The sequence below is a fragment of the Nicotiana tabacum genome, chromosome 7 (assembly GCF_000715075.1).
Source record: "Nicotiana tabacum cultivar K326 chromosome 7, ASM71507v2, whole genome shotgun sequence".
NCBI lineage: Eukaryota > Viridiplantae > Streptophyta > Magnoliopsida > Solanales > Solanaceae > Nicotiana > Nicotiana tabacum.
Window position 1 is genome coordinate 44,033,787 of NC_134086.1, and position 11,259 is coordinate 44,045,045.

Genomic DNA, 11,259 nt, shown 5'->3' on the forward strand with positions numbered 1-11,259 from the left:
CTCACAAGACATACCATACAAGTAATGCCTCCATATCTTTAACACGTGAACTATGGCAGCCAACTCCAAATCATGAATGGGGTAGTTCTTCTCATGGGATTTCAACTGACGAGAAGTATAAGCAATAACTCTACCCTCCTGCATCAACACACAACCAATCCCAACTCTCGAAGCATCACAATACACGGTATATGAACCTGAAGCTGATGGCAAGACCAACACTAGAGTTGTGGTCAAAGCTATCTTGAGCTTCTGAAAGCTCTCCTCACACTCGTCCGACCATACAAAGGAAGCACCCTTCTGAGTCAACTTGGTCAAGGGCGATGCGATAGATGAGAATCCTTGAACGAAATGGCGATAATAACCTGCCAAACCAAGAAAGCTGCAAATCTCTATGGCTGAGGACGGTCTGGGCCAACTATGAACCGCCTCTATCTTCTTCAGATCAACTTGAATACCCTCGTTGGACACCACATGCCCCAAGAAAGCCACTGAGCTGAGCCAAAACTCACATTTGGAGAATTTTGCATAAAGCTTCTCCTCTCGCAATCTCTGCAACACAACTCTCAAATGCTCCGCATGCTCCTCCTGACTATGCGAATATACCAAAATATCATCAATGAAGACTATGACAAATGAGTCAAGATAAGGCCGGAACATACTGTTCATCAAATGCATGAACGCTGATGGGGCATTGCTCAAAGACATCACCAAGAACTCATAATGACCATATCGGGTCCCTGATCTTCAACTGGTGATAACCTTAACAGAGATCAATCTTGGAGAACACTCTCGCTCCGTGAAGCTGGTCGAATAAATCATCAATGCGAGGCAAAGGATACTTGTTCTTGATTGTTACCTTGTTCAATTGCCTATAATCAATGCACATTCTTATAGTGCCATCCTTCTTCTTCACGAATAGAACCGGCGCACCCCAAGATGACATACTAGGCCGAATGAACCCTTTATCAAGGAGTTCTTGAAGCTGCTCCTTTAATTCCTTCAACTTCGTTGGTGCCATACGATACGGCGGAATAGAAATGGGCTAAGTGCCCGACACCAGATCAATACCAAAATCAATATCCCTGTCCGGTGGCATGCCTGATAGGTCTGCAGGAAACACATCGGGAAAATCCCTCACAACTGGAACAGAATCAATATTGGGAGTCTCAACTCGGACATCCCTCACGAAGGCTAGATACGAAAGACAACCCTTCCCAACCATACGTCGGGCCTTCAAGAATGAGATCACTCTACTGGGAACATAATCAGTTACACCTCGCCACTCAATCCGTGGCACACCAGGAATAGCCAATGTAATTGTCTTAGCATGACAGTCCAGAATAGCACGATACAGCGATAGCCAATCCATACCAAAAATAACATCAAAATCCACCATACACAATAATAAAAGATCCACACGGGTCTCCAGACCCCCAGTAATCACCACACACGACCGGTACACACGGTCTACAACAACAGTATCGCCCACCGGGATAGATACATGAACAGGTGAAGCAAGAAACTCACGGGGCGTACCCAAATAACGAGCAAAGTATGATGACATATAAGAAAAGGTGGAACCGAGATCAAATAATACAGAGGCATATCTGTGGAAGACTGAAACAATAGCTGTAAAATAGCATCTGAAGCAATAGCATCGGGTTTTCCTGGAAGTGCATAGAAATGGGCATGACCGCCACCTAATCGACCTCCCCTTCTAGGGCAACCCCTAGTTGACTGACCTCTACCCCTAGCTGGTTGGGCGGGTGGTGGTGAAGTAACTGGTGCTGAAGCCGATGACTGACCCCTCTGCTGAGATGAACTCAGAAGACGACGAGGGCACTGCCTCTACATATGGCCCATCTCACCACACTCATAACAACTCCCAGGTGCTGGAGAAACGGACTGAAGGGAACCCCTCACACTGGAGTGACTAGCAGATGCACTCAGCATAGAAGACCCCTGAGCTGATGGAGCATGGGATGAACTCTGAGCTGGAAGGGCACTAAGTGATGACTGACCCTGATGAGAACTGTGAGAACCATGACCCAATGATGCCCCACGATAACCTAGGCAAGCTGGCTGAGCATGCCTGAATAGACGGCCTTTGCCGTGCTGAAACTGACCCCTCGAAGGAGTACCATTGTAACTACCAGATCCTCGAGGCCTCTTTGCCTCCCTCTCCTCTCACTCCTAACAACGAACATACTCAATCTCACGGGCAATATCCACAACCTCCTCGAAAGTAGCACCAATAACCCTCTCCCTGGTCATGAGAATACAAAGCTGATAAGTGAGTCCATCAACAAACCTCCTAATCCTCTTTCTATATATCGGAACCATCCAAATAGCATGACGAGCTAACTCGGAGAACCTCATCTCGTACTGCGTCACAGTCATCTCTCCCTGACGCAACCACTCAAACTTCCTATGCAGCTCCTCTCTGCAGGACTACGACACATACTTCTCCAGAAAGAGAATGGAGAACTGCTGCCAGGTAAGGGTTGCTGCACCAACAGGCCTACGCCTCTCAAAAGCCTCCCACCAAGTGATGCAACTCCAGAAAACTGATAAGTAGTGAAAGCGACCCTGCTGGTCTCCAGAATACCCGTTGTACGAAGCATCCTCTGGCACTTATCTAAGAAACCTTGGGCATCCTCTCCCTCTGCACCACTGAAGGTCGGAGGCTGAAGCCTACCAAACCTCTCCAATCTACGCTGCTCATCCTCTGGCATGGCAGGAACTACATAGTCCTGAGCAGCTGCAACTGGCTGGGCTGGATGTGCCCCCGACGTCTGAAGTCCCTGCACGACCTGCTCAAGTGTGCGAGCGGCGGGAGTCTGATTGCCTCCCTTGGCCTAAGAAGTAGCTGCAGTTATAGTGGCTGAAATCGCTTGAGCTAGGCCAGTACAAACTGATAAGATCTAAGCCAAGGCCTCCTGAAGACCTGAAATCACAATGGGCACAGCTGGTGTTGCTGAAGCGCCCATAACTAGGACATGATCCTGAACTGGGGCAGCTGGTGGATCTGCAGGTGTTGCCCTAGCTGCTCTACCCCTACCACGACCATGACCGCGTCCTCAGCCTCTGGTGGCCACAACTGGTGGTACTGGAGGTCATCCAACCTGACTAGTAGCGCGTGTCCTCACCATCTGTGAGAGAATAGAACAATAGAAGTTTAGTACTCGGATCAACAAATTCGCACGACAAGAATTTCAAGAATATGAAGTTTTTTCCTAAAGGTTCTGCAACCTCTCGAGGATAAATACAGATGTCTTCATACTGATCCGCGAGACTCTACTAAACCTGCTCATGACTCGTGAGACTTATGTAACTTAGGCTCTGATACCAACTTGTCACAACCCTAAACCCGGACCCAGTCATGATGGCGACTCTCATGAAGACAAGGCCAGCCAATTATTCCCAATTCGATGTTAAACAGTTAAACAACAAGAAAGCAGTCTAAAACATAATTTAATAATACTAAGTAGCAGATAATATCATAAAAATACGGAAGTACAACCCAACACAACCCGATAGCGGGGTGTCACTAGTCATGAGCATCTATAAGTCATAATACAAGTCTGCTAAGTCTATAAGCTAGTACAATTGTCTGAAGAGAGATAGAAATGATAAAGGGAGGAGCTCCAGGCTGCGAACACCAACAGCTACCTAAAGACTCCTCGAAGATCCGCTTGAAGCTGGGATGAATCAGCACTCGGGAGCGGAACCAGCTATGCCTGAATCTGCACACAGGGGTGCAGGGAGTAAAGTGAGTACTCCAACTCAGTGAGTAACAAATGTAAATAAAGACTGAAATTAAGAAAGCACGTAAGGCACAAGGCATTCAATAATGAAGCAGTAAAAATCACTTGAAAATAGCAAACCAGTGAAAAGATAAGAAAAGTCATTTTCAACAAGTAAATAGGTAATTCACAGGCAATTAAGGAAGAATAAACACATAGAAGTTCGCCCCTCGGGCACTGTATTAACAAAACCGCTCCTTGGGCAACATCTCAGTTTAATACCAGCACATCGGGCTCAATCTCACATCACAATGGGTACCTGCGCTCACTGGGGTGTACAGACTCCTGGAGGGGCCCCTTACGGCCCAAGCGCAATATCAAGCCACCTCGTGGAATCATCACTAGGCCCTCGGCCTCATATCAATCAAGCCACCTCGTGGCATACATATCTCAGGCCCTCGGCCTCATAATCGGTATCAGATATTTCCTCACAACATAGGCCCTCGACCTTACTCAGTCAAAAAAATCCCCACAAGCCACTCGGACAGTAGTAAAACTTGTTTCTCAGCCCAAATTACCATTTAAAAGATCATGTAAGTATTTAAAACAGAGCAAACATGGCTGAGTACGAAAAAAGTGAAATATAATATGACTGAGTTTAGTGAAAAGTCAAAACAGTAAGGAAATACCAGTAAAAATCCTCGAAGGGTTCAAATAGTTGGCACGAAGCCCAAATATGGCATTCAGCCCAAATAATGATGATAGCAAATAGATTTTAGTCAAATACGCGGTAAAATGATCAATCGGGATGGACCAAGTCACAATCCCAATAGTGCACGACCCCACGCTCGTCATCAAGCGTGTGCCTCACCTCAATATAGCACTACGATGTGCAAATCCGGGGTTTCAAACCCTCAGAACATCATTTACAATCATTACTCACCTCGAACCGGCTAAATCTCTAGCTCGCGATGCCTTTGCCCCTCGAATCGGCCTCCACGCGCATCGAATCTATCCAAAATCAGAACGAGGACGTCAAAGTATTCTAAGGGAACAAAGCCCAAGCGAAAACAATCAATAAAAGGCACAAATCCCGAAATTACCAAAACCCAACCCCCGGGCCCACATCTCGAAATTCAATAATTTTTACATCAATAGATTTCTTATCTCCCCACGAGTTCATAAATATCAAAAGTTCTGAAATCCGACCTCAAATGGTCCTTCAAATCCTCAAGTCTAGGTCTAAGTTTCCAAGCCCTAGTTTCCCCAATTTTCACCCTTAATTTCCATAATTTCTAGCTCTAATTCGTGAAATAATAGCATAGGAACGAGTTTTAGGTCCAAATTCCTTACCTCAATGAAGTTCCCTTGAAACCCCTCTTTCAAATCGTCCAAAAAGCTCCAAAGCCGAAGTCAAAAGTGGTGAAATTAGCTAAAATTCGCGAAGGCTAAAATTTATACTTTCTGCCCAGTCATTTTCGCATCTGCGGCACAATGCCCGCTTTTGCGGTACCGCATATGCGATTTTTCTTCCGCTTCTGTGGAAATCACTTAATGGACCAAACCGCTTCTGCGATCAACTTTCCGCATCTGCGCCTTCGCGGGTGCGGTCCATCCACTGCATCTGCAGTCGCTACCTTTCCAGGCATTCCCACTTCTGCGGTCCCTTATCCACATCTGCGGTTTCGCAGATGCGGTCCCATTAGCCGCTTCTGCGGTTCCTGCCCCTCTAGCCCTTTTTTGCTTCTGCGGCCTATCTCTCGCACGTGCGGCATCGCACCCGCGGTCCCCAATCTGCGAATGCGGAAATACCAGAAGCAGCAAAAGTTCAGGAGCTGCAATATTCCTCAAACTTCTCATTAACTATCCGAAATTACCCCGAGGCCCCCAGGACCTTAACTAAAAGCACAAACATATCCCAATACCTTATCCAAACTTGTCACAATCTTCAAAACATCTCAAACAACATCAAATCAACCAAAACACATCGAATTCAAGCCTAACTTTCTAAAATCTTTCGAATTCCGCTTTTGATCAAAACTCAACCAAACCACGTCTGAATGACCTGAAATTTTGCACACACATCCCAAATGACACAACAGAACTATTGCAACTCTCGAAATTCCATTCCGACTCCTACATCAAAAATCTCACCTACCATTTGGAAATCACCAACAATTCAAGCCTAAATCTACTACGAACCTCCAAAATTTATTCTGATCACGCTCCTAAGTCACAAATTACCTCCCGAAGCTAACCGAACTATCAGAACTCACATCCAAGCCCTCTAACATATAAGTCAATATCCGGTTGACTTTTTCAACTTAAACTCACTCTAAAGAGACTAAGTGTTTCAAACTTTATCAAAATCATTCTGGATTCGATCCGACCAACCCGATACCACATAACACGGATAAACAAATCATAAAGAAGTAGAAATGGGAAAAACGAAGCGGTAACTCATGAGACAACGGACCGGGTCGTCACAGATGGACAAAGTATAATAATTAGCATAGCAAAAAAAAATGAAACCATGATACAACTATTAGCGAAATCATAACCTGTTTCGAGAGTAGCAAGTTTAAGATAACATCAACCCTTAACATGCACGTGCTGAGATGGGAAAATGTTCAGAGTTGGTGGTCTTATTCCAGATTTCTTTGCAACTTCTCAAGAACGAAAGCTTCCTTATTTCTGACAGGTCAGGTATTTTAGCTCTTGGAAAAAAGCTGCAGCAAAAAGATGGGAAAATAAATATATGTCCCCACTGCTACATCCATCAACTTAAATAAACAAAGGAAACAACCTTATGTCAATTAATATACACTGTAAAACAATCTAATACCCGACAACACAATCGTACAATGTGTCTGTAACAGTTATGCCAATTAATCTTTGGTGATTCTAGCATTCTAGAGGACCTTATATTGTTTCCTCTGTGCTCATCAAGCTTAGCACTTGCGAAATTTAACTTGAACTCCAAAGGTATACCTATTGGTTTTGTTTGATACCAACAATTTAATATCGCGATCCGGATTTTCCGCCCTCGGGAGTCATGATGGCGCCTACTAGTGAAAGCTAGGCAAACTAACCGTTTGAACAATTACCTTTTTCCCATTTTAATATTTTAATAATTATGAACCAACAGTTTATAAACAGCGGAATTTAAACGAGCGGAAGAAACAATTAAAACCATTTAAATCTTTCCAATACAATTTCTTAAACAAATACTACCCAGAACTGGTGTCACAACTTCACAGACGGTCTAGGAATACTACAAACAAGGTCTGAAAAGTAAATACAACACTCTTTCTGAAATACGTAAATAAAACGGGAAGAAAGGATAGAGGTAGACGCCAGGGCCTGCGGACGCCTGTAGGACTACCTTGGATCTCCGAATGGACTGAAGGCAGCCACCCCAAGCTAAGGTCCAAAAGCTGCTGCGCGGGGATCTGCACACAGTGCAAAGTGTAGTATCAGCACAACCGACCCCATGTGATGGTAAGTGCTTAGCCTAACCTCGACGAAATAGTGACGAGGCTAGGACCATACTACCAAATAAACCTGTGCAGTTAAATCATATACATCAAAAAATAAAAGCAGGAATGCACAGTTTAGAATGGGAGGGGGAAAACATGTTGCGGGAAAACATTAAATGATAATAGAATGACAGCAGGTAAATACAAGGAACGCCATAACTCAAGTATCAACAAGAATTAGAAATCAAACAAGTGCACGACATCACCCTTCGTGCTTTTACTCTCGTCCTCACCATAAGAATCAATATAAACTACACGGCATCACCCTTCGTGCTTTTACTCTCGTCCTCATCATAAAGTCAATATCATCGGCACGGAATTGTATATCATGCGGCACGACATCACCCTTCGTGCTTTTACACTCTTCCTCACAAAATCATACACGGCATCACACTTCGTGCTTTAACACTCTCTCACCAAAACAATGCACGGCATCACCCTTCGTGTTTTAAAACTCTTTCTCACCCAAACAACAATCACAAATAATAAGGGCAAGGAAATAAATAAAATCACAATAAAATTCCGGCAAGGAAATAATAGTTCAAAAATCAAATCTCGGCAAGGGAACAATATCAAAAGTATCAACATCCCGGCAAGGGAGATAGCATTAAAAGCAACAACATCCCGGCAAGGGAGAAAATATAATAATTCTCTTCTCTTTTTACTTCACAACTCACTTCACAACTTGAGCCAATGCTCTATAAGGTTCAATTGCCAATTATACCTCCACAATTCATTATACAACTTGAGCCAACGCTCCTCAATGTTCAAATATCACTATTACTTCCACAAGTTTTGCTCAACAACATTAATCATCACATAAGGCATGAACAATACAAACAGAATCACATTGGTCATAGAATAAGACTCACGGGCATGCTTGACACTAACGTATAGATACTCGTCACCATGCCTATACATCGTACTCAACAAATAACACATAACAAATAGGTCACAACTCCTAATCTGTCAAGCTAAAGTTAGACCAAACACTTACCTCGATGCTACGAACACAATTCAAGTCTCAACTATCGCTTTACCTCTTGATTCCACCACCAATTCGCTCGTATCTAGCCACAAGTTACTAAACTATATCAATAAATGCTAAATGAATCAATTCGAATGCATGAAAATAGGTTTTCTAAAGTTTTTCCCAAAAAGTCAAAAATCACCCTTAACCCTACATGGTCAAAACGCGAGGTTCGAACCAAAACTCGATTACCCATTCCCCTACAAACCTAGATATATAATTTGTTTTGAAATCGGACCTCAAATCGAGGTCCAAATCCCCAAAATTTGAAAAACCTAGGTTCTACCAAAAACACTCTTTTTCCTCCATGAAAACCTTTGATTTTGAGTTGAAATCATGAGAAAAGATGTTAAAGATTGATGAAAATAAGTTAGAAATGACTTACAATTGATTAGGAAGAGTACTTGTCTTTAAAAAATTGCCCAAGAGTGTTTTGGTTTTGAAAGGGTTTGAAAAATGGTTGAAATGCGTCTAAGTTATGATTTTGCAGGTTGCAGGTGCCGCAATTGCGAACCCTTCAGACTGCTACTCTCGCATGTGCGACTAATGTTCGCAATTGCGAACTCGCTTTTGCGATGAAATTGTCGCATTTGCGACACTGAAGGATTCCATGCCACTTCGCTTTTGCGATTGGCCTTTCACATTTGCGACATCGCTTTTGCGATGACTATGTCGCATTTGCGACCCCAAGACAGACCAGGTCTTTTCGCATTTGCGAGCTAGGCTTCGTACGACCTGCAACATACCAGCTAAAAACCTGCAACATCCTAAGTTAAATTCCACTCCGTGGCCTATCCAAAACTCACCCGAGCCATCGGGACTCCAAACCAAACATGCACACTAACCCAAAAATATCATACGGACTTGCTCGTGCAATCAAATTATGAAATTAACATGCAAAACTATGAATTAAACCCCAAAACTTATCATTTTTATCAAGAACATTTTAAAGTTCATAACTCTTCGACCGGAGGTCCAAATCACGTCAAATAAACTCCATTTTTCACCAAATTTCACAGTTATCATTTAAATACTACAACAAGTTTGTACCGGGCTCCGGAACCAAAAATACAGGCCATAGAGACCAATGGTTTCACACATTAATTCTTTTCTTTATTTCATAAATAATTCAGCAAAATAATTTCTTTCAAAAATTGATTTCTAAAGCTTGGGACCTCTGAATTCATTTCTGGGCATATGCCCAAGTCCCATATTTTACTGCGGACCACCCCAGATCGTCAGAATACAGATCCGGGTCTGTTTGCTCAAAATGTTGACCAAAGTCAACCATAATCAGATTTTTAACTCTAGAAATTTCTATTTCTCATATTTTCACATAAAAGGCTTTCCGGATATAGGTCCGAACAACGCATGCAAATCGAGGTGAAGTAAAAATGAGATTTTAAGGCATCAGAACATAGGATTTGTTTCTAAAACAAGTGATGACCTTTCGGGTCATCACATCTAATTTATAATCTCGTTGTTCTAATCTCAGCTTTGAGATTTATGACAGCATACATGTGCTGATACATCAGATTTCTTGTTATAACCCAGCAAATTCAATTTCAAGGAAGAATTTCGACTCTCCTAGTTTTTTTATCTTGAAATTTTGGTGTATTACCTCTTTGCTTCTTCAACCATTCTGTTATCGTTCGTGTGGTCAATAAGTTATTGACATATAAGGATCACAAGTTCACAACTATATTATTGTCATGTCTAGTGAACAAAAAGCAATATAAGAAATAAATCTCTCAAAAAATACAAGTGGCATTACTATATTATTTCCATAACTTAGATGAACATTTAATTAAATCAATTCCAAAAGTATAACTTTATTTTTTCATTAACAAAGTATTAATTAAATTGGTACATTAAAATTGAGCAAAAAATAAACTTCCATTTGAAATTCACATCATAAAGCAGTACAATGAAAAGTGCCAATCACTGCTTACGAAAATAAAGAATGTTATGTCACTATAGAATAACAACCAAGGAAATTCACCCAAGAAATAGAAAATTGTTAAGAGATCTCAAACAAAAAATAGAAGAAGAAGAAGAAGAGAGCAAAAACTGAGAAATAATCATACCTGAAATGGTATTCTTCAAATTCTGAAGAAGAAATTCTGAAGAAGAAGAAGAACTCAAAGGCCGTAGTTATGATGGAACAGAGGAGAGATGTTTCTAGACCCTCGTTTGTGTCGAAATAGCGAGCATCGTTAAAATTAGAAGTAGGGAAAAAATAAAATGGCAAGGTAAAATGACAATTTTGCTCTTGATAAAATAAATATAAACATAATCTCAAAACCTAGCTTTAAAGATTCAAGTTCTGGTTGTTGGATAGTGGTTGCGTCACTTTCTTCTTTTCTTGTTTTATAGGAGGCTAAGTAGATTAAAAAAAAAATGAATTTCCCATTTCTCAAAACTATCTATTGGAAAACGAACAAATGATAGCATATGGCGTTAGGCCATCCACAAAGGGAAAATGTGCAAAAGAAAGATGGGTAATGGGTTGAGTGTTGAAAATGAAACCTTACTCATTAACATTAATTAGTTCTCCTACCATGCCATATCGCCAACTACTAGTGTCATTCCTATTCTTATGATTAGAGGTGAATCTGGAATTTAAATCTTATGGAATCAGCCTTTAAGATTATTAGCATTGAACTCATTATATTTTTTAAGTCATGAATTTAAATTTACTATTTGTTGTAATTTTAGAGCCCATTTGGATGGGCTTGTTTTAAGTGACTTTTAAGCCAAAATAGTTTTTAAGCCATAAGTTAGGAATTCTAACTTTTGGCTTTTGGCTTGTTTTTGTCATTTTAGCTTAAAAACAAGTGTTTAAAAATACTTTTTTTACTTTATCCAAACACTTCAAAATGGCTTAAAAGCGATTTTGACTTAAAAGCACTTAAAACAAGCCAATCGAAATGGGCTCTTA

General features: G+C 41.5%; 1 long non-coding RNA gene across 2 annotated transcripts; it reads right to left on the reverse strand.

Annotated features, from left to right (window-relative positions):
- Positions 1 to 6,935: 6,935 nt before the first annotated feature.
- LOC107788260 (uncharacterized) lies at positions 6,936 to 10,742 on the reverse strand. Of its 2 annotated transcripts, none has more exons than XR_001648567.1 (2): positions 10,406 to 10,742; positions 6,936 to 7,201 (listed from the first exon to the last, which is right to left on the reverse strand). It is a non-coding gene; the product is annotated as an uncharacterized LOC107788260 (long non-coding RNA). The 2 variants fall into 2 exon arrangements; XR_012711339.1 differs by having other exon boundaries at positions 6,936 to 7,313.
- Positions 10,743 to 11,259: the final 517 nt, after the last annotated feature.